The sequence below is a fragment of the Nothoprocta perdicaria genome, unplaced genomic scaffold, assembly GCF_003342845.1.
Source record: "Nothoprocta perdicaria isolate Ctin4 unplaced genomic scaffold, notPer1 scaffold_29, whole genome shotgun sequence".
NCBI lineage: Eukaryota > Metazoa > Chordata > Aves > Tinamiformes > Tinamidae > Nothoprocta > Nothoprocta perdicaria.
In genome coordinates, this window is record NW_020455521.1 from 142,905 (window position 1) to 165,158 (window position 22,254).

Sequence of the window (22,254 nt, forward strand, 5' to 3'; positions counted from 1 at the left end):
ACTGTTTTCAGGAGGAGGCCCTCGTCAAAATGGGGCTTMAGTGACCAGCTGAACGGTGGCGCTTTCCATTGGGCCTGGAGTTTATGTAGTGATACATGTCCTACAGCAAGACCCTAGTAGCCTACAGTATTCAAACAGCACACATGGGCAAGACTAAGCAGGTAGGAAGGTTTTTATCATGGTTTGGTCTATATTAATGCCGAAATGCAGAAGTTAGAAGTTTACATGAACAAAGATAACCCCCACCCAGTCCGTCTCTGCAGCATGCTTTGGCTTTGTAGCCATTAATGGCCTTTTCATGAAATGTTGATGCAGCCAAATTAAGCTCTTTTGAATAAGTAGGGGATTTTTCTTAACTAGAAAGGCAATATTGAGCCAATAAAACTACCTGATTCCTCCATATTTTTATGTTTATGTAGCTATAGTCACTTCCCTGTAATTGGGCTGCTACCATTAGCAGAAACCATTCAGACTTTATTAAACGTATTTGTAAAACTCATTTTCATTAAATATGTGACATCTGCATTTTCTCTCTGCTGGGCTCTGCCTCCCTACCTCAAACAATCAAACACATGACACATTGTACATCTGCCATCTTTTATAATCCATACTGCCTCCAGTAGGAACAATGCATTTATATTTTATAATGAAAAGAAAATCTCTGAATGCCAAGTAGTAGACACAAAAGATTATCTTCCTATTTGCCAGGCTCGGATTGTCAGACATTAAATTTTTTAGCAGCCACTTCTGATGAATTATTGATGCTCTCACTATTTAGAAAATGGATCACATCACTGGAGTAATTAGCACCCTGCCACTTCTGCCTATCATATTTAATGTATCATGAGAGAACTCTTGCGTTGAGCTATTTTTAAAATGAATGACTAGCTTTGTTTCTCATCTGTTGCCCCGTTGCACATTATTGTCCACTGCCTATTGATGGCATTCAGGAGGTTTAGGAGCAAATATGCACATGTGCCGTCCCTTTAGTCTGTGTGTCCTAGTTTCTCGCAGGAATTTAATAACAGACATTTTTCTTCTGAGGATTATTATGCCAAGCAAAGGTTCAGGCCTGTACTTTCTGCATACCAACAGGGCCTGTTGACTCTAAAGAAACATTTTCTCCACAAAATATACAGTTTTATCAGGTTAGAAAAAGGATCCTTAAGTCTGTCATGCGACAGTTTGTATTAAACTTACAGTAGGAAATATTTCCTGAGGAACTGGCTCATGAAGCAATTTAATATCGTTAGCTCAATATTTGTTTGAGTTTATCACATTATATGGTTTTATTTAAATTAATATGGTTCTATAAAACAGATAATGAATTTTGTAGGTATGGTGCTGTCTGCCTAGTCTGACTTAAGTGCTATTGAACCTAATGTTTCTGTGTAGAATGGAAGCCTTTTCAAGCTATTAGGAAGTAAGGCAGCAAGGAAAGTGTATCCGGATCAACAAAACCAAGTGTAGCCTCCCCTATACATAAGATTACTTTTTCAGATATAGAAATATGCATCTGCTTCAAGTAGGAACAATGCATTTATATTTTATAATGAAAAGAAAGTCTCTGAATGCCAGCTATATAAATATATAAATATCTTAGCCCTGCTCCTCAGGAACTGTTAGCATGTAGGAATAGGATTTTGGTTAGCAGATTTTTATACTTTTGAATGAATAAAGTAGAGCCCTGTTTTGCAGTTAGTATCCAACACCACCGCTTCCTGCAAAAAGAAGGCTCTACAGGCTCAAAGAAAGGTACTTCTATATAAAAAAAMCACACCTAAATATGAACACAGGCCATGGAAGTCATTTCAAAACTGAAACATTTGCAATGATTTAGTAGTATTTTAGAAAATTAAGAAGCAACAGTGGGGGTTAGTCTTTGTTCTTGGTTTATAGGGCTGTGCATTTCAGAATTTGTCCGGCCTTAGCGATCCATTTCCTCTAAGAACCTGCTAGAAATGGCTGAAAACACAAAGGTAAATGTACACTGCCGAGGTCATCTCATCAGACCAGTAATTTCTAAACATATAAAGTATATTACTTAGGGATGTGTTTTTAAAGGTATCCTGAAGTGAGTTTTTTTTCTGGGTTATTGTGCACTTAACAGAGCATTCATTTAAACTCAGGGTTGAAATGCTCTCAATACTTGCCAATTAGGAAAACAGAAATAGGAAYGGAGATACTTGAGGAAATAGGGAAATGGAAAGAAATAGCACCTGCACTTCCTGATGCTTTTACAAAAGTGATTGCATTCTTGAATAAGACAGCAAAGAAGGAAACTGGCTTTGCTCTGGACACATCTATTTAAATGGACAAGGGCACCGATCAACAGTGTCATGTTTAATTGGGCCTGGCACTCTGAATTTGCCTGTGTCATTGTAATACACGGTATTGAAAGTAATCTGCTCTGTTTCAGAGTGCTCGCTTTTCTGCTTTCCAGCAGTTTAAATTATCAAAGAATATAGACTATGGAGCAAGGACAATAGTGGCAAAAATTCAAAAACAGATGCGAACAAAATCTGTTCAAATGAATGAATAAAACAAAACTCCAAAATGGATGATACGGAGCAAAAAAGAAGTAATGATAAACACAGGATAAAGCTAATGATCCACAGTCATCTTTCCAGATAATTTATTCTTAGTGGTAGACATACATTGAAATTGTGTCCTACAGTGTGAAGGTGAAATCATTCCCTGCTTCCCTGGGCCCAACCAGAGCAAACTTTGTGCGAAATTAATGGATAGCTGAGAGCTTAGACCTGGAAGTGCACTTGCCTGCGACTGCTTCCCCTCTTGGCTGATAATCGTTACAAAGTGGGATTCTTGACACTCTTTATTCAATGCAAGTAACAAAATGATTAGCAAAGAGCGTGTTTGTTACTGACTGTGGCAGCAAGGAGTGTGGCACAACTCATCCATCTGTTCTTGCTGGTGGTAAACTGAGTGTTTCTGGTGCCTCTGCTGGTGGCAGGTGAGTGTGGGGCTTTAAAYGGGAGGCGAGCACATTCCCCAGGACGTTCAGCTGGCTTTAGTGCAGGCGTACGGAGATGCTGCTCCGGTTTGGGGGGGAAGATCCTCCTGCCGTGTCCTGGGGTGGCATCGCCCAGGCGGGGCTGCTCCTCAGCCGCGGAGCTTGCAGGGGTTAGTAGGAGAAAAGCCTGAGAGCTGCTTTCTGTGCAGAATGGGATGTATCGGGTTCAGAATCGTATGTGAACTGGCCAGAGAGAGGAAAGATTGGAAGATTTGAATTTGTTTCTGCATTTTGTTACCTGTTTCCTATTGCCAGTCGTGCAAGTCCTCTGGCCACCTTTTTATTTTTTTTTCTCTACTTTAGGGTTGAAAATTTAACACTGCAGTTCCTTTCCAGTAGCAAATGGAGTAAGGAAAAAAGAGAATTGTTAAGCACCCTCTCACGTGTTTGAAGCACAGAGCCTCTAAGCTGGTTGGAGGCTCCCCCGCAGGAACGGGGCTGCAGCACCTCACATGGCATCTGCTCCCCTGGCAGGGTCCACACGGAGCAGAAATGGGTCTGCATGGTCAGCTGGGAGCATCTCTTGGCTTGTGACCCCTGGGGGTATGTAGCCCTTTAAGATACAGCTTCTATGAGAAAATGGGTTTATTGTGGCTTCAGAAGGTAAATAAGAAAGTTCTATCAATAATGATGGGAGGACGGAAGTAAAAATCACTTAAATRGTGCTACTTTTATATTACTACTCTTGTAATTAACTTGGATGTACTTCAAAGAGCAGTTGTGGTGTACAAATCCTCTTTTCCTAAGTACAGCCAAATAATAATGACCAAAACATGCTTAGCAAAAAAAAAAAAAATTTAAAAAATCACTTTTCTTGCATCTCAAAAAGTAATTATGTACCCAGAGAAAAAGAGACATTGCAAACTGATCACCGATTTCAGTATCCTCATTTAGTTTAGATGGCTGCACGGATCCAGAAGAATACTTAATTCCTCTCTCTACAGAAATTATAAAACCAATGTAGCATTGATAGTTTTCCTCACGTAATGTCAGTATGAAAGTGTTGGATCTCTTTTTGGAAAAAAACCTCTCTCTCAGTGGTATTTGATGTAAATAATTGCATGACACTGGGTAATGCAAAGAGCAATAATGGGAAAAGTTCCTCCATGACTCAGGATTTCCTCTGCATTGACTTTCAATAATATGGGARGCTTCTAAAAGTCATATGGAGTCATATAAAAGGGCTTGAGTGCTGCAAGTCTAATTTAAACAGGTTGAACTTTTAAGCCCAAAGCTCGCTTCAAGAAATCACCTACTCAACAGTCAGCTACCCCTAAAGCTGCCTAAATTGACTCTGCCTGATCTGGCATTTTCACCTGCTCCCGTGTGTGTGCMCAAAACTGCCCCACTCTGATCAGTCAGCTCTTCCCTAGGCTTTATGAAGATCCAGGGATCAGGGAAGGGAAGAGTGGGGCCTTCGGAGGGCCTTTCTTGTACTTGTGCTCGCGGCACGTCCCTCCAGAAGGCGGATGCGAAGCGGGTAGCGTCGCTGGCCCTGCCTGCGTTCTAGAGGAAGGCCAGGATGGCCAGGCGGGGAGGACGGATGACTTCATTGGAGTTACGGAGCTCATGGCYATTTGCCTAGAAACTGAGCACTGCCAAAATCCTTCGCGGAAGCTAAGATCTTGGAAGCAGGAGTTAGAGTTTAAATTGTGAGGGATTTGGGGGGCAAATTTTACCCACACTCAGCAATGACAAACACTTCAAAAAAATCTCTTGCATACCTTTTGGCTTTCTAGCAAATATRTTAATGACATTTCCCCTCAAATCTATGGAATTGTGGAGCCTGTCCCCATCCCCACAAAGAATACGTGTGCTCTTGGAGAAGCTCTCGTAAGAAGCCATTTCCCCCCTTTTATGCACCTCAGTGTTGGTAGGACACATTGTCCCCATCAGCTGAGTGGCCTTTGGGAAAACGAGTCCAAGAATGGGATGCTGCCCCTGGCCCGGGATGCTGGAGGAGGAAAAGCCTGGGGTTCCAGCAGCGCCTTAGTGCCTACCATCTGAGGACTCCTGAGCGCTCCCCAGAACATTTTGGAAGGAGCCACATAGGAAATGTGAAATTAAATCCATTAGTAGGCTCCAGTTCACAAGACAGCAACCTCATCTTTCACTGTAGTTGGCTGCATGTTCGTTTACAGCAGCTACGCTGCTTCATTCATATTCGCCAGAAAAGGACCTGGTCCTGAGCTCAGATATTATGCAAATCTCCATAAGATTGCAAGTTAGAAAGAGTGTTTAGGTGCAAACACAGATCCATTAATAGTACATCTAGACTCTATGTTTAAGCACCCAAAATGGTACTTCAGTGTGCTAGAAAGCTATTTAATTGCCTAGGCATCAATTTGAGCTTTGARATGTGGGATTGGGAAGGCCATCAACTGCCTGCAACATTCAAATATGGTTTCCTGTGTAGCAAAAGCCATGCCTGTGCCTAAGAACCCGACTTAGGACTTTGCATGTGTTCTTCAAAAGCACACACAGAAATCAATTAATACTTTGTATTGTGAAATACAATTTCCTGGATAACATGGGCAATTCCTCTGGGAAAAAAAAAAAAAAAAAAGAGAAATTGCATTTGTGTGTGGGTATGTGAATTTCCTGTGAAATACTGAGGAATAGATGTGCATAAGCTGTGAAAGGTTAATACCAGGAGGTTAATTAAAGATCTGGATATATAAAGCTGTTCAATTAGTTCTGGATCTTGTAAGTTTTCATTCAACTCCCAAATGTTTATGGTTTAACATGATTTGATTGTAAATGAAAACTGCGTATATGTGTGTTAATGTCCTACATCTGGGGAATCCCAGAAGAGAAACTAATTATTTCTTCAAACTGATCTGACGTGGTGCACAATTGATACAAATGGGTAATGGGAATATCTATTATGTGTGATTAAGCTGCTTRTAAAAACAATATCATCTATTGGTGGGGTTCCTCACATTGCCACCGAGTGATGGTCATAAACTCACCTGATTGCCATGGGATAACTGCATTTTCTGCTCGTAGGAAGAAGCGACGTGACTGAAAATTGGGTAGAAAATTCTTTATCTTTTTACCTGTTCTCACATGTCCGTACATGCCCAATTTTACTGGCACAACTGCCCTTTCTGATGGTAAAGCCACCTCAGGGCTAGTCTATGAGATAACTGGGTCCGAATTAACCTCAGATCATCTTTTGACTAGAAGGGGAAGCCTCGAGTAGTGCTATGAGAGGGCAGGGAGCAGTCTACTAACCGTGCATACTGTTATCACCAWGAATGGCAGTAGAGTTTTGGCATGAGACTGGATGTGGGAAATTGGATGTTGTGTATCTTTTCTGATATAAGCTTCATTTTCATTTCCATCAGTCCTAGATGTGCTGTAGCATTGGTTGTACGATGCATTTTTTCGGACTTCTGTGTGTCTGGAGGCCGACAGTTTGGGGTGGGGAATATTTAGATATTTTGGACTTGAAGGGAAACTTGTGACCTTTGGCAATATGTGAGCATACAGGATAAGAAAGRGAGTATCATAAAATTGTGTGAAGAGACAGAGTGGCATCTCTGCAAGCCTAACCTACAGYTTTCTTATAAGAATTTAGAGTTATTACTAGTTTAATAAAGTCTAATACTCAGAAGTGAGTAAACACCAAGATCATTTCAGCTTCGATGTCACTGTTTTTAGCATGTGAGTTGCAGCATGGTGTGGTCACTACTGCTTTTGCTCCCACCAGACCGCTGGCCCGTTCAAGTATCCAGAACCTGCAGTGTTCACATCCATTATGTATTACATTGACTCTTATTGATCAGTAAGCGACAGCTTTATTTGCTGTTCATTATTCTAACCCTATTCTAAACATAAAATCATTCCCCTTATAGGCATGTCTGTACGCTTTCATTAGCATAGCCAAATGCTTCCAGAAGGAAGACCTGAGACACTGGCTAGCATCAAAATTAACCATGACTAGCATCAAAATTAACCATGACTAGATCATCTTATGGCTCTCTCTCTCTTTTTCCTTTTCCTTTCTTTTTTCACCAGTGGTTATCACTGCAAACTGTGTGCTGAGAGCTGGGTTTTAGCCAGCCCTAGTGCTGACAGTGACTGTTGCGCCCAGCCCGYGCTGCGGAGCTGCCTTGGGCCAGGTGCCGCCGGAGCGGTCGTGCCGATGGCCTCTCCTTCGGAGGTGTCCCATGAAAGCCCTTGTGGTTCCTCACTGCACATAGTCTCACCTCGGAAACCTCTATGTTTAGGACCGTGTGTGGAAAGCCAGTGCAGAGTTAGGTATCAGAAGACTGTGTTTTGATGAATTTTAATTCATTTAATTTGAATGTCTTAGCCTTAGTGGAGTTTCTGAAGGAGAATGTGCTGCTGGAAAATCTGATGGCCCTCAACCAGCTTCTTCCTCGCCCTTTTCTCACCCAAATCCACTTTGCCTATTGTGGCAGTGTCATTCTTGCTCACATTCTCTTCTCTGTGGATACTTCATACAAAATTCTGTCTCTTTGTCTGCTAGTTCTTCCCACTCCCTAATATGATTTAAAAAAAAAAACCCTGTCTTTTTAAAAATGTACAAAATATTAAACCTTTCCAATGCATTTTGAAGCACAAGTTTTGCTGCCTTGATAATCATGTTAACTGAAGGAACTGAACTTCTTAATATTAATTACAGCAAGTGCTTCAAACCGTATCTTTCATCAAGAAATGGATTTGGTCCTATAAAAGCACCAGGTAAGCCTGGCTTGGCTTGGSTCAGGATTTGTTCAAGCCATCGAACCTTGGAAAGGCCAGGAGAGCTCATGGCCCCAGGAGCAGAGCAGGGCTGAGTCCTTAACTCAGCACCATGATGTTGTCATTGCTTGGCATCAGAGGGGAAATGGGGAAATGAATTGTGTCCTTCTTGCTCGTGGAATATTGTGCTTCTCCCTTCATCTCGGTTTGGCCCATCTCTCACCTACCTGTCTGGTAATGGTCTGCCTGTTGTAGCATCCCTTTACTTCTCATACAATCTGGCCTTGGGGGTTTCTCTGTCTGAGGAGGCTGGAAGGTCCCAAAGCATTTGTTTGGTTTCCTCACCGGGACACAGTGCTTGGCCCATACCCAGTCACTGGTTTCTGGTTACCGCAGCTCTGCTCTTACCCTGCAGGTTTGCGCTCGTCGTGGGCTCGCTGGTTCTGTTTGCTTCTTGCCTCAGTTCTTTTCAGGTAACCTTCAGTGCAGACTCTTGCCAAATACTTCTGAAAAACACAGAGCGTGAAGGATTTTCACCCGGCTGTTTTGAAAAGTAAGATCACCAGCTTGCTAGTTAAGAGAGACCTTTATCTCTCAAGTCTATGTTGTTTTTTTTTAAAGCATTTTCCAAGGCCATCACTAAGTGTCTGTGAAGTGTTTACTATATAATCTCTTTGCTGAAAGCTGGTATTAAATTAACTTGTCCATAGCTGTGTACTGCATAATAGCAATCTGTCCTCCTTCAGTGAGGCTCGACTGTTCTGTGAATTCACTGAACTTGCTTGAGTCAAGAGAAAATGACGTTATTCTTTTAAGAACATTGTCTTAAATCTGTATCTTTGGCCATTTATGGCCAAAATTCGTTTGTACCAAGAGGGTGTTAACCTCTGTGACCTGATCTTTTGTTATTTAAATCCTGAGGACCTCCATTTATTTCAGTCAAAGTAATAAGGTAGAGAAATGAATACTGGAGGATCAAGGCAAAATTTAAGCAATAGAGTTGTCCTTGCTCTGCTCCCACTTCAAGCCAGTCTGCAGTTGGAACTGGTCTGCTCTGCAGTCGTGGGACTTTCCAGAATCCAGAAGTTTTGTTATTGTGGTCAAACCAACCCGTGCCTGAGAAACAAGATACTGCAGCCTGCTCCACACTACCCCTGGAGGCTTTTGATTTTTGCAGTCTGCAAGCAGGTGTATTGCAAGAGCACATTTTATTGTGCTGCTTCAGGGAATGCTTGTAGGTTTGTTTTCCAAAAGTTTGTTTTTTTCCCCAGCTCTAGTTTGAGAGATTGTCATTATAGTTTAGTGTCAGTACAGGTAAAAGTGACTGGCATGTTTTATATGGCCATTTTCTGAACAGTTATAGTATTTTAATGCTTTTCAATCTTTTGACCAGGGAGAAAAAAACTTCTTCATTTCCATCTTCATTTCCTTTCAATCTCTTAGCRATGTATCACTAGACCTAGTACTTTGTCTGTTTTAATATGTGACTAATCTTTTCAGACCCATTTCCATTGCTATCTGTGCACTACGATTGCTGGCTGTATTATACCATGGAATATGGGATGCAGCAGTCCATCAATCCTCTTTCTTCATCTAAAGGCACAAAATATATAGTAATTGCTTAATAAATCTGCCATTTCTTTATCTCAGTCTCCAATTCTCCATTTGCATTTTTAGTAGTTTTATCTTTAGGGCTGGCTGGTCATCTAACCAAGACAGGACGATAGCTAACTTTTATAGTGCAGAAAGCAATAAGACTCTATGGTAAATGAATATTTTTTTATTAATAATGGGTACTAAATCTTGATGGAATTGTTAATGTCATGCATAACTCCAGTCCCTGCAGAGCTGGTCTGGAGCTCTGGGGATGGACGTGTGCTCTCCCTGWGCAATCCAAGGCTTACAGGCTTGCAATCCAAGGAAGTTTCCTGCATTCTGGCAGGGAGAATTTGGCAACAAATTCAGGAATGGCTTCCAGCAAGATGAGCTTTTTCCTGCATTCTCCCACACCTTGGCTTTGTTGTGAGGGTTATGGTATTTTTAATTTGAGCACTTAGTGCTTTGCTATAGTAGCAAAGAGACCCTATTAGCAGAGGGCCTGAGAGCAGCTCAACGTATTAGCAGATATAGTTCTTTATGTATATTGATAGGAATCATCTGGTTTTATGAAATTTGAAATTTCTAGAGGAAAAAAAAAAAAAACAAAGGAAAACAAACACACACAAAAAGGGTTTATTTATTAATTGTACTTATCTTTTTTACTCCTGATTCTGCCCAGTGTCAGTAGCTCTCCAAGAAGCTTGAAAACACTCTGCTACTGAAATTAGTTTTCTAGGCCTKCTGAATTTGCTGTCTGAGTTACGTGTGGCAGGGAGAATTTGGGAGAAGGCCTTTGCTGGTGGCCTAGCTTATCTCTTACTTTCTGCTGCTTCTGAACTGCCAGATACTAATATTTGGTCTTGCAGTTTTTGAACACTCAGGAAGCACAACCTGATGCAGAAGGGGAAAGGCAGGGAAGCTCTTGTCAGCATCGTTTGTCCTGCCTGTTCCTTCCCTTCGACAGTGAGCTCAAGATCTCCATTGTTATCTTGAGGGAACTCACACATGTAAAAGATATCCAAAAATTCCAGCATAAACAGTGTGGTGGATAATTGGCATGATGCAGTGTTGTATTTAGGATTAAATCTTATTTCTGATGGTAAAACTACTTAAGGCCAAGYTTGAGACTAGAGAATAACTCCAGTGGGATTTTGAACAATCACAAGCCCGACAGGTTTCTTCTCTCCATACATGATGCCCTTGCTAGAATAAATGCATAGCAATAGACAGGAAGAGGAATTTTAAAAAGCAAACTATCAGTCTCTCCAGATCAAGACATTTATCCTCAGTACTTCTGAGGGACTGTAGGTAAATGAAAACACATGGCAGTTATTTTGCTTAATACACACCTGGGGAGCGCTGGAAGCAACCTGTGGAGGACTGCGATGGCTTTGTCGGAACGCACTGCTGCTTGCTGCTATTGCAGCCTATGGCAGCATCCAGGAGTGATCTCAAATCCCTCAGTTAGCTTGAACTGAGTGCTGAAGCAAGAGGAATAAGCAATCCTGAGCCTGGGAACGCGATGCAGCCGCACGCGGCTCCTGTCGTACCCAGCAGGGAGCCGAGGAGCTGGTGCTGCCCCTCGGGAGGGAGGTACCCGACGGAATCTGCGGAGGGAGAGTTACTGCCTCATCTCTTACGTTTCCGAAGTAATGGGAAAAAATAGCACTGAAAAGGGGAGAGCTTTTTTAGAAAATATTTATTCATAGGATCTTCTAGCAAAGTATTTTTCAAACATAAAAGGGGCCAAATGGCAAGTGTCTGACTCAGTGGTGTGTGATTTCATCAGCGATAACATACACTGGATACAAACTGGGAGGCTGCAACATGTTTTTAAAGAAAATAAAGAAGTATTTCAATGTTGGTAAACAACAGCAAGAGATAGAAGTGCACAGAGGCAGAGGAAGGGCAGGTTCTAAAACTGTAGTTCTTAAAAAGTACTTACAAGCACACTTGATGGAGACTCAAGGCAGAATTGCTGCTTTAGAGATAGCAAAGCTGCATCCAGTTAATTTTCCTCTCTTTCAGAGAACCAGATATGCAAACTATAATCCAATACCCAACTGCAGTGACTTTTCTCTGAGTTCATCTCCCTTTCCTCTTCTCCCATAACACACTAACACTCTCTTCTTGCTTTCTTACTATTCAGCTTGATTCTGATTCATCTGGGAGCTCTAATTCCACCTTTCAGACTGCTCAGCTTTTTTTATTATTATTATTTTTTATTGTTTCCAGTGTTCTTAATTGTTCAGTCTTAGTTGATAAAATTGGTCTCTGTTGCCCAATTTCCTTTTAGCTTTAACCTGGATGGATTTCAGTTGTTTCCAGTTCGTTTTGCTCTCTCCTCTGCTCTATTTCCTTTCCACAGTCCCATTGCCTCAGAGTGTTTTACGTTTTTGGAGGGGCTTTAGAAGAGAATAACTTCACGTTGCTTGTCATAGTGCTTGCRTTAATGAATGGTTATGCTGGATGGCAGTGTTTTAGTGAAGTGGACCCTAATTTCAGTTTTATTTGCTTTACTTCTCCCATATTTGTGGGCAAGCTCTTGGGTAGCCCTTTTCCCCGTTACCTGCTCAGCAAACCTAGCAGCCCAGTCCCCTCCCTTTCCAAGGCAGTGGCAGGAACCCTTATCTACCTGGCAGCAGAACTGATTCTTCTTGCAGATGTCCCTAGGAATGTAATCGTGGTCCAGACCTGCAGTCTTCTCCCCTACTGGACTTGTGCATTTTCACAGGGCTGATGAAGCCTCTCCTGGTGCCCTGCAGATGGACAGCAACGTAGCAGATTCATCAAAGAGGCAACGTARGCATAGAGCAGTACTACATCCTTTACTATTACTGTGGTCCCTGTTCCTGCTCTGTTGTCACTATCCATTTTATAAAATGCACACCCTGGTAGTTTCGCCCTTCAGTCAACCTTTGCTATATTTGAGAGGAAAGGATACGTGGAGATGTATATGTGTTTTTTAAAACAATCAATGTTTTCCAAAAGCCTTGTTGGAGAAAAAGTGGCAGAACAGTTTTTGCTGTMTGTTTGTTACCTATCTAGACTTATGTCTGTAGATAAAGTACAAATGACTTCACTTAATAAAATCTCTGAGGTCTGTTTTTAGTGGTTAKGCTTCTGCAGCCATGGGCACAGTAAAAGCCTGAGACTGCTGTGAATAAGCGAAATATAAAATAGAACAATTTTATTTTCTGTCCTGTAACAAAGAGCAGCTTCTGGAAAGAAGAGTCTTAAACTGTTGAGTGCCAGAGATATATGTGATGTTGGCTGCTGTCTTCTCGGGGGAAAAAAGATAAAATGCACAAAAATCAAAAAGTGTTTTGAAATCTTGCTTATGTTTGGCAACACAACATGCCTGTGAGCTACATCATGCTCTCTTAGTGCTSGTCAAAAAGGGCAAAAATGAAAAAAATGAACAAACATGAGACTTGCAAATGTTACAAGGAGTCATAATTTGTTTCATGGATTTTTACAGAAATTCCTGTGGAATGTACTTGAAAACGTCATTGTACAGAACATAGCTCACTTGATCCAGTTTGCTTTCAGTGRTCAGGGGGCAATGAAAAATGCAAAATGGGTCAGGGAAGAAAAAGTCATGATCCTAATAAAGTGCAAAACTTCCATGACTTCAGCAGAGCCAGGATTTCACTTGAGGAACTAGAGATCATTCCTACTTGTCCTGCATGAAGTTGGGAGTTTTTGTTGATGTAAACTGTACTTAAATACTGAAACTAGTGTCATGTACTGATAACAATGAACATTCAAGAAATTGGCTTGCTCTGCAGGAAGGAAATTCAGGAGTAGCTAGACAAAGTGTGAGTATATTATATGCAGATCATCTTTCTTTACCATYATCTTAGGGTCACTCAAGTTCTGAGTTTAAAAAAAACTCACTTGCACAGTGGTCTCAGAATCGTCTTGTTTCTGGTTACCAGTCTCTTTGCTGTTAAGTTCATGGCTAAAACGAGCTCATCCAAGAGGACAGGATCCGTTTGCTATCAATGCCATCCCTACAAAGCTTTTGCCTCTTGAAAGACAGCGACAGCAGGAGGGCTTGGATCAAAAATCAGGCACGATTAGGTAATGAGTGGTTAAAAGAAGCTGAGGACTCCATATAGTGCAGTCACTTAAATAAAATGTGGATTAGGTGACCAAACAGAAGAGGGTTGAGCTTTGGGCACTTTGCACTCTGTTGGTGTTAATCAGTAGAGGAACAAAACACCGTGGAAATTCTTGAGTTGTGGTTTACTGCAGATAACCTTTTAATGTGACTTGAGCAGTATGGATGTGAGCTGGTCCTTGGCACAGATAACAGGTAATGTGGTATGGGATAACAACGTAGCATGAATATAGAAGTAACTTTAATTATGGACTAYTGTGTCTACCTGGAGCATCTTTGTCTTATGTTTCCAGTTCAGATATGTGGATGTCTGGAAGCCACTTTGTCCTTTCACTCTGTATGGCGTCTCTTCTCGTTCCCGTTGTTTCTCTTCATTTCTTTTTCTGCTGTGATTTGTGGCCATTTACATTTTTGCTGAAGAGTAAGTCAATATTTATAAAGTTCTTCTTCTGTTCCTCGCTTTTACTAGAGACTTCACTGACCGTAATGAGCTGCTTCTCCAGAAAATGAAACACAATTTGGGTGCACATGCCAACAATAATTGTACTTGTCAAAAGAAACAGGTAACATTATAACTACCCAAAATCTAATCACAAGAAATGTGATAATTCGTATGGTAAATCATGTTTTACAATATCTTTCATTTCATGGGGTTTAGAGCAGATGAAGGAAAAAAAAAGAGAAACCCTTGCAGTGTTCAGGCCAAGCGTGCAGGGTGATACGGAATGGTAATTGTGTGTGGAGCTTCTGGAGCACYGTGGTGTCTCCCACCAGTGGGAAGGTACCTGAGATTTCAACATTAAAATTGCTGTACTAAGAGTTGCAATGTCAAATGATTATGGTTAACTTGTGTAATGCACTTAATGTGGTTTAGTTGGGAGCTCTGTTAAGATTCTCTGGCAGCGCAGCTGGGAGGAAGTACAGTGCAGAGTGTGAAAGAACCTTGCGACTGTGGAGGGCGAGATTCAGTTGTGCCACCGCAGCGTGGCTCTGGAGTCATTAATTAAATCAGATTTGTTCCAGATTTAAAACACACCCTGGATGTGAGGTCTGAATCTGGCCAGATTTTGTGTATGGAAATCTACCACAATTTTAATTTCTGATTTACAAAAAAGCTAGTTAAATCGCTTCTCAAGCATACAAGTCTATTGTTCTCAAACCAAACCAAAAGAAAAAAAAAATTCAGCTAAGCAATGCAAAACACAGCAGTTTACGGGTACAGGAGCCTCAGGGTTTCTGCAGTGGGGTTGTTATGTGCCTTGGAGCAGAAGTGGGGGCTGATGAAGAGAAAGTGGGAGCTCGAGGTGGAGGGAATGTGGAGCAGCAGGAGGCTAGAAAGAGAGCAGGGCAAGGCAGAGAAGASGAGGCCGGGCGCTGTTGGGAGCTGCCTGCTTTCCCTCAGGCCTGGCGGCGCTCGCCGTGCCCGGCGAGGAGGGCTGCAAGGAGCAGCGCTCGCGGCAGGCGCTCCGGGCGCTCCGAGCCCCTGCGCGGGTAAGCGGAAAACAGCTGGYGGATGAAGTCCGGCCAGATTCTCCTCTAACCTCCTGGTTTTGTTCCTCCCTGTGAAAATGTGGAAGATGGAGAGTGGAATTTTCTTGTCCATCGGTTTCTATTGTAAGGTCTGAAATGTGAGCAGGAAAATAGCTCTGCTGACTGGTCTGTGTAAGTGTTAATATGACCATAATGGCCCCTCCTGTTTCACGTTTTTTTAAGAAAGGTCTCAAGCAGTAACATAGAGCTGACTGTAGTATATCTCTAAAGAATCCAGGAATTAATTTCAAGGAAATCAGCTTTTTGTACTGAAGTTTCATGTAGCAACACCTCCGGGGAGGTGATCTAAGAGTGTGGAGCGCCCGAAGAGCTCTAATCACCAGAAGAATTTGACAGCTCTGTAATTTACTCTTTGTGGCTTCCTGTGGTGTATTTGTAAGGTGATTCATAAAACATTCAGTAAGGTGATTCATAAAACAAGTCAGTCAAGTTTAAGACTATAAATACCTGGACTAAGAGGAAATATCTTTTAATCACCTCGTGTTTACATGGAGTCAAATTTACTGTTGGGGAGCCTCTACCTAGGGAATGGTCACCCCATACGCTATAGACAGTCCTATTTATCACCAATATATTTCACAATGTGGATGTGTATAGAATGTGTTATATGGGAAGGTGAAGTAAAACCTTCTAGTACTAAATGAAAAGTGCACAGAAAGAACGGAAAAGGATTTAGCTCTTGTCATTTTATTGCTGCTTACAGTTCTTAGGAATTGCTTCTTGCTTATTCTTTAAGATACCATTTTGCAAAGAGAAGTCTACATTACTCTAAGATATTTTTCATGATTATTTTTAGCACTTGAGGTTCTAGTCACTTTGAGTTTGAGAGGTAACATGAATATTATTGTTTCCTTCATCGTTGCTAGTGACAGTGACTTATGAAACAGCTCCAAGGGATGCCTGTGGTGCTGCTCTGCTTTTGGGATTGTTCAGCTGCCACCAAATTGGGCTAGATATCAAGGAGGCAAGAGTAGTTTTTGAGAGGAAAGAAGTTGAGAAGAAAATTTATACCTGATTYGCATCATGTGTTCCCTGAACCATGCACTGGGCTTTGGAAAAGGTGGCATTTAATTCTAGCCGGATGCTACAGGAGATAGAGAAGGAATCCCTAAACGAACACATTTTTGATTAGAAATTTTTCTTTCCCTGCCCAGATGGGAGAAAGGTGGCTGACCTACTTGTTTCCCAGCTGGTTAGGGGGAGTGAATAAGAACTCAGGAAACACTGCCAGACTTCAGAGAAATATCAAAACTGATTTTTAAACTATTTCAACGGTCTGGAACTTCATTCAGCTGGAGCACTGGGAGACACAGTGTATTGGGGGCATCATCAATTAGCCTATTAAAATTTTCCCATCCATTTTGTAAAGCAACAGGGAGCAACAGCAGATCATTTAGAGCCAAGTCTTCCAAATGCTGCAATAAAAAGTAAAAGACATTTTTTGTATGTATTCCTGATGCCTGTGGGACAGCTTCATGCAGATAAGCTTCATGTCTTCTCCATCCATTTATAGTCCTTCCTCCTGCACCTTTTAGTTGCTTCAGGAAATCATTTTATGTTGAGCACTAGATCTTTCCTTTCCTCTGTGTAACCTTTATGAGATTTATACAGTGTTTTCCGGCCTCTTTAGTAGGCTGACTGGTGAGAAGGGCACTTGCTCTGCAGAACAACATGCTGCTGGATGGCTGTGGATGGTGTAGAGACTGCTCGCTGGGGACTGGAGTCSGTAAGAGCAGTTTGGTGCTTGAAGTGAATGATTATCGTATGAACACAAGAGAAATTAGTTGTATTCATGTGCATTAGGGACAGTAGAGTTTCTTTAATTTCTCTGACAAATAAAAATGGACCCTTTAGATTTTATTTCCCTCCCTAGAATAGTGGGAGAAAAAAAAAAAAAAATCCAGATGAATAAGTTAAAGATGTGTGAGGTGTGCAATAGCTCTGCGTGTGAGTGTGTGTGTGTGTGTGTGTGTGTGTGTGTGTGTGTGGTGGATATTAGTTGAATGGATTTTGCCAAATGTGTATTTAATTTTCTTTCTTGTCTTTAAATTATAAATAAGTTCAGAATAGAAACGTGGATTTTAAAGTCCTTGCACATTCTAGAAATTCAGAATCTAATCTAATCCATTTGGCACCTATACTTGTCCTTAATTGGTCCATTGACCAAAAAAAAAATACTCTTAATCTAATTAATTTTTGGAGTACTAATTACCAAATCATTCTCTAAATATATATAGATCACAGAAATAATAATCATTTGGGTAGTAAAAATCATTATCAAGTAGATGGCTAAAGAATTTTAAAAATAATTTGAAATAGCTAAAAAATTGGAGAATAAAGTTTGGTTTGTAAGTACTGAGATTTCAGAGTTCAACCAAAATTTGGAACCAACAGAAATTCAGCACTAGCTGCTTTGAAGTCAGCCTCCTTCCCAATGGCTCTTACCTATCTACTTCAATTACTTTTCCTTTTGATGTAGAAAGAGGTGCTGAAATGCTATCCAAGTATCTAAAAGAAGTGCTTTGCCTTAGTACCCGTTATCTATGTTGAGTTACATCTTCAAAGAATTCAAATAGGAAATGAATCTGTTACCTCTGTATTTTGAACTTAAACTTGCTAAAAGTGTTTTCAGTTTTCCGTCATAACCACAGCCATATGATTTCTAAGCCATTCTTTAAAGTTAACGCAAAGCTCTTAAGTTTATGTATTTGTGTCTTTTGTCTCAGAAGGCTTTGACAGCAGTTCTATCGGGTGATGTTTTCTTCCTCATCAGGAAGACTTTGCTCCACAACATTCTTGGTAAAGCAAATATAAAAGACTAAATAATTCCTGTGCTTTGCATTCTGAACTAGTTTTACCTGGAAGAAACCTTTCAGATGGTGAATTAGTCTGGATTTAACTTATCTGCAGCTCTGCAAACCATCCTAACACAGTGTGCTCTGTTCGATAGCGCATGTTTCTGTGCTCAAACTGTGCATCTCACGGCTTCTGTTGTGAGCAAGAAAAGCCTGGGTGCTTTTAAAGCTTTACTCTCCCTCAGCATGCTGGCTGTCTGAGAGATGCATACATCAAAATGTAGAATTATATTTGCAGAATGGACTTTCATTTATCTTATTTTTCTCTCACAACTTGTCTTTAGAAGTTGGTTGGTGTTTGTTGGGAACTAGATATTGCTGGGGTGTTGCAACCGTACATTTCTGCCGTTTGCATTAAGCACCTGCACACACCCACACACATACCCGTGAGGCTTGATTTTTATATGTGAAACATAAATCTTGTTATTTTAAAAGCTCCCAATTGTTATCAACTGCACTAACAGTTTTAGATGTTTTAAACAAATGGAATCAGAACAGTCAGGATTAGTTTATCGTTCTCACATTATTCTGACAGTGCTTGGTGCCAAAGGCCAGTGTCCCACGTGAACTGGCTGCTGATGCATGAGTGGAGACGTATCAGCTACAACAGCTGTGAGCTGGCGGGGCCCGTGCACAGATCCATACGTGTTCTCCTGGGTCTTTTCAGGCTCTTTTGGATGTGTAGGAAGGGAGRGGTTGTGAGGGCTGCCTTCCATCTTGTCAGCATTTTAGTGTGTTCAGGGTTTGCTGGCCTGGGTGACAGATTCCGGGTGTTGTGTCCTTCAGGCTCTCTGGGACCAAGGAGTCTTCTCACTAGGAATGCCAAGTTCTCAAGTAGTACTAAACTACTCTAGAGAAAAAAAAATACTAATTAAACCCTTACTTATTTCTTTCTGATTTTTGAATGATAATATATCCTGGTTATTTTGGTGGTTTTCTTGCAGTGGTGTTTTATAGATTCACTTGTTGTGAAATAATGTGGCTGACCAGGAAATGGCATAAATGAAAAAAAATATAATAGGATTTTTCATAAAAACTGGAGCCTTGTGTCAGGCTTAATACATCTTTAGAGATGAAATTAGCCTTTAGAAGTATTAGTAAGTGACTTTATGTTTTTTATAAGTTACATTCACGATAGGAAAGGAACAAACCACTGGAATGTGTTCTCCTCATGGTTTCTGCATGACTCGTCCAGCAATACATGCCCATTAGAGAGAAATAATTGATTTCATTTTTCCAGTATTAGAATAATGTCATGAACTAATCTCTCCAGAAGAAAGAGTCATCACACAAAAAAACTAAATGTTGCCATGAAATCATCCTTTAGTAATAATTATTAATTCAGAAATTAGTAATAGGTTTTAGTCTTGAATTACTGTTACCTTTGCCTACAAATGTTCTGTGCTCTGAAATATCACTGAGTGTGAATTCTGTATAACCATAGTATCACCCTATAGTAACTGTAATAGATTAGCMCTAAGCTCCACGTTACCTGTATGTACATGGAAAATGTGTGAAGGAACAACCAGATRGAGGTGGCTTTTCGAATCACCTGCTCTTTCTGGTGAAAAAGTTCTTGGTAGCATGGAAATAAGTTGAGCTCCCTAGCTGCTGTGCTCACAGGAGTAGCTACTCAGCTAAACAGCCCCCTAGAAAGGGAGCAGCAGAAAGCCCTGAAGAGYGATACCAACCTGGCAGAGGGCATGAACCACCCTTTCAGTGTAAAACAGGTGGGATGAACAGCCCAATACTGATACTTTGTTTTCCAGCTTTCAGTGTATGTTGGATTTATCAGTGCATTTCTAAAACAGAGATGGGAACCCTGTTGCCTGCRTGGGACCTACCTTTGAGAAAAGAACAAGAGTGAAGAGCATGTGAAGAGAGGGCAGGCACAGAAATATCTACCCATTTGCTGGCAGAAGCTTCTCTCAAGGAGAACGTTTCTGAGCACAAAGGAAATCAAGTGAAGGATATAGATCCGCATGTGCTGTGTTACCTGTCTCCTGACAGAATTGCCCAGTGCAGATGTGGGCACAGAGAGACCCTGAGATCTTTCCAGATTTGTGTGTGTGTGTGTGTGTGTGTATATATATATTCTTTTTCTCATAGAAAAAACAACACTGAAAGTATATTTTTTGACACAGAGAGTAGCAAACTTCTACATACTGTGTTTTATTGAATTGCATGTTTTTCAAACAATTATTGACTTTTTCTCCCAAGAAGCAGATGGCATAACAGAGAYTTTGCTTAAACATGAAACGGCAATTGAAAGCAATTTCTCTCCAATCTCCTTGTCTTTGCATTTCAGTCTGTGCTCCAGTCTGCCAGAACAATATGAGACTTTTATCTTAATAGCAAACAGGATCCTACTTGTCCATAAGTTTCCTTACAAAAGATCAAGTCACACTTTTTCCACTTACTCAATGAGCTGGTGTGAGGGCTCACTATTCCCAAGTGCCTTCGGTCACTTGMACCGTGCCAAAAGAGCCAATGTGCCCTTTTTCCCCACTCTGACTCAAAAATATCAAATTTCACAGTGAGTTGCTAAGACTGTGATAAAATATCCAAGAAGTTTTCATGGTCCTCAAAAAACAAGTCTTTCTACAGAGGTCACAAAATGCAGAACATTKGCTACGAGAAGTGTGTAATTTATTCTTCCTGCATGAAGTATTCTCGGTTTTGCCTTTGGCAACACATAGAGAGAATTTTCAAGAAGCTCCATTAGATTGTTTAAAAAACAGACTCTGCTTCTGCAAGCACAACATTCGTTTTCACATACCATGAATAACAGTGCTATTTTTAAAGTCGAACATATATGTAAATACATATTTTCTAAGCTTTTACATTTTCTTTCTTGCAAGTAAAAGAACCCAGCAGCTCGAATGGGTAATGCTGAATTTAGCCTCTGGGTATTCTGGGTGCAGTGTTAAGTACCTAAACAACAAGCCCCATCAGCAGGAAASACAGTGCAGCCCCTGGAAAGGGAGTTGGCCCTGTAGGAAGCCCCTGGGAATGCAGTCGAATGGAGTGGACCTGGTCTCCTCCACTGAGGCCCAGCAGTGCTGGCCTCTTGTTGATCACTTGTGAATGTGCTGGGTTGCTTTACCCAACCATTCCTCGGTCCAGCGGCAGCAGGAGGCAGCARTGTGACTCCTGTGCCAAGGAAGGGGAAGGGGAAAACTCTGGTTGGTGGCTTAGAAGATGCTAGTGTGATACATCTCAAGGCAAACATCAATCTTGCGTGTGTGAGGCATAGAAATGGAAGAGGAGYTGTTTCTTCAGCAGCTGCACAGAAGAGACATTTACAACAAGCTTTTTTGGTCTACTTGGCTGAGGTGGGCTTGAAAGAAAGCCCCCGAATGAGATGCATCCACCATGTATTGTCATGCAGCTCTAGCACAGTCAACAAGGAGTAATTATTGTAATTGTTTGCCTAGTTGGCTCAAGCACAGATTTTAAAGGATTTGCAAATGCCCATTTAAAATTAGGGCTGTGATGCCGGGTTTTGTTAGAACAATGTTAGAGGATTTTAATAAAAAATTAACATGCTGGCAGTAGCATTCAAAGCTCATAAAGAGTAGTCATAATTAATTTTTGTATTTTAAAGATGAGTGCAAGCTTCCTGCTTAATCCCCTGCTATATCCAAATATTAGCACTGTTTTCTGAGTGACAGAGAGAGTAATACAACTGTTTTCTTGGCTAGGTGAGTGGGCTTGTGGTCTTGAAATATCCTGAGCTTCACAGGAGCTATGAACACCACTGAGGAGGAAGTTTTGTGTGCGTTTTTGCAGCATTTGCGTTTGCTGTCTGCAGTGACATACAATCACGTTGCACTTGTCAGTGTATCTCTGAGCTGGGCTGCTTCTCTGGGAAGAATTTCCCCTCACGCTGCCTCCTTTGCGCTGTCAGAATTATGACACATGTGAATTTGCCTCTTGCTTCTCTGAATGGGGATTTATGCTGAGGAATGAAGTCCTTTTTGCTTTTATCTTTTGCATAAAATGTTACCTGTAGGAAACAGTGGTAAAATCTGTTCAATCATTTTGACAAAAGATGATCTGCTACCAGCAGCGGCAGCGGCATCACGCCGGATCCCCGTTAACAGGAGCGGGGAGGGCACCTGCCATGCTGGGCACGTGCACATAGATCTGCTCCTCCGTGCTAGGCCGACGCCTCCTGGGAAAAGTCAGGGTTTCCAGAGGCYGGCTGCAGGGCAGGTGTTTTCCAAGTGCCATAAGCAGGTGGTGGTGGAAGTGGGCTGCTCATGGCACAGTGCTTAAATTGCAGCTTCTTCCTGCAGTGTTTGAAGGCAGCTTGGGCCGGCAGTGTTCCTGGGGCTGCTGGAGCTGCCTGCTTTCTGCTGCGCYGGGACACA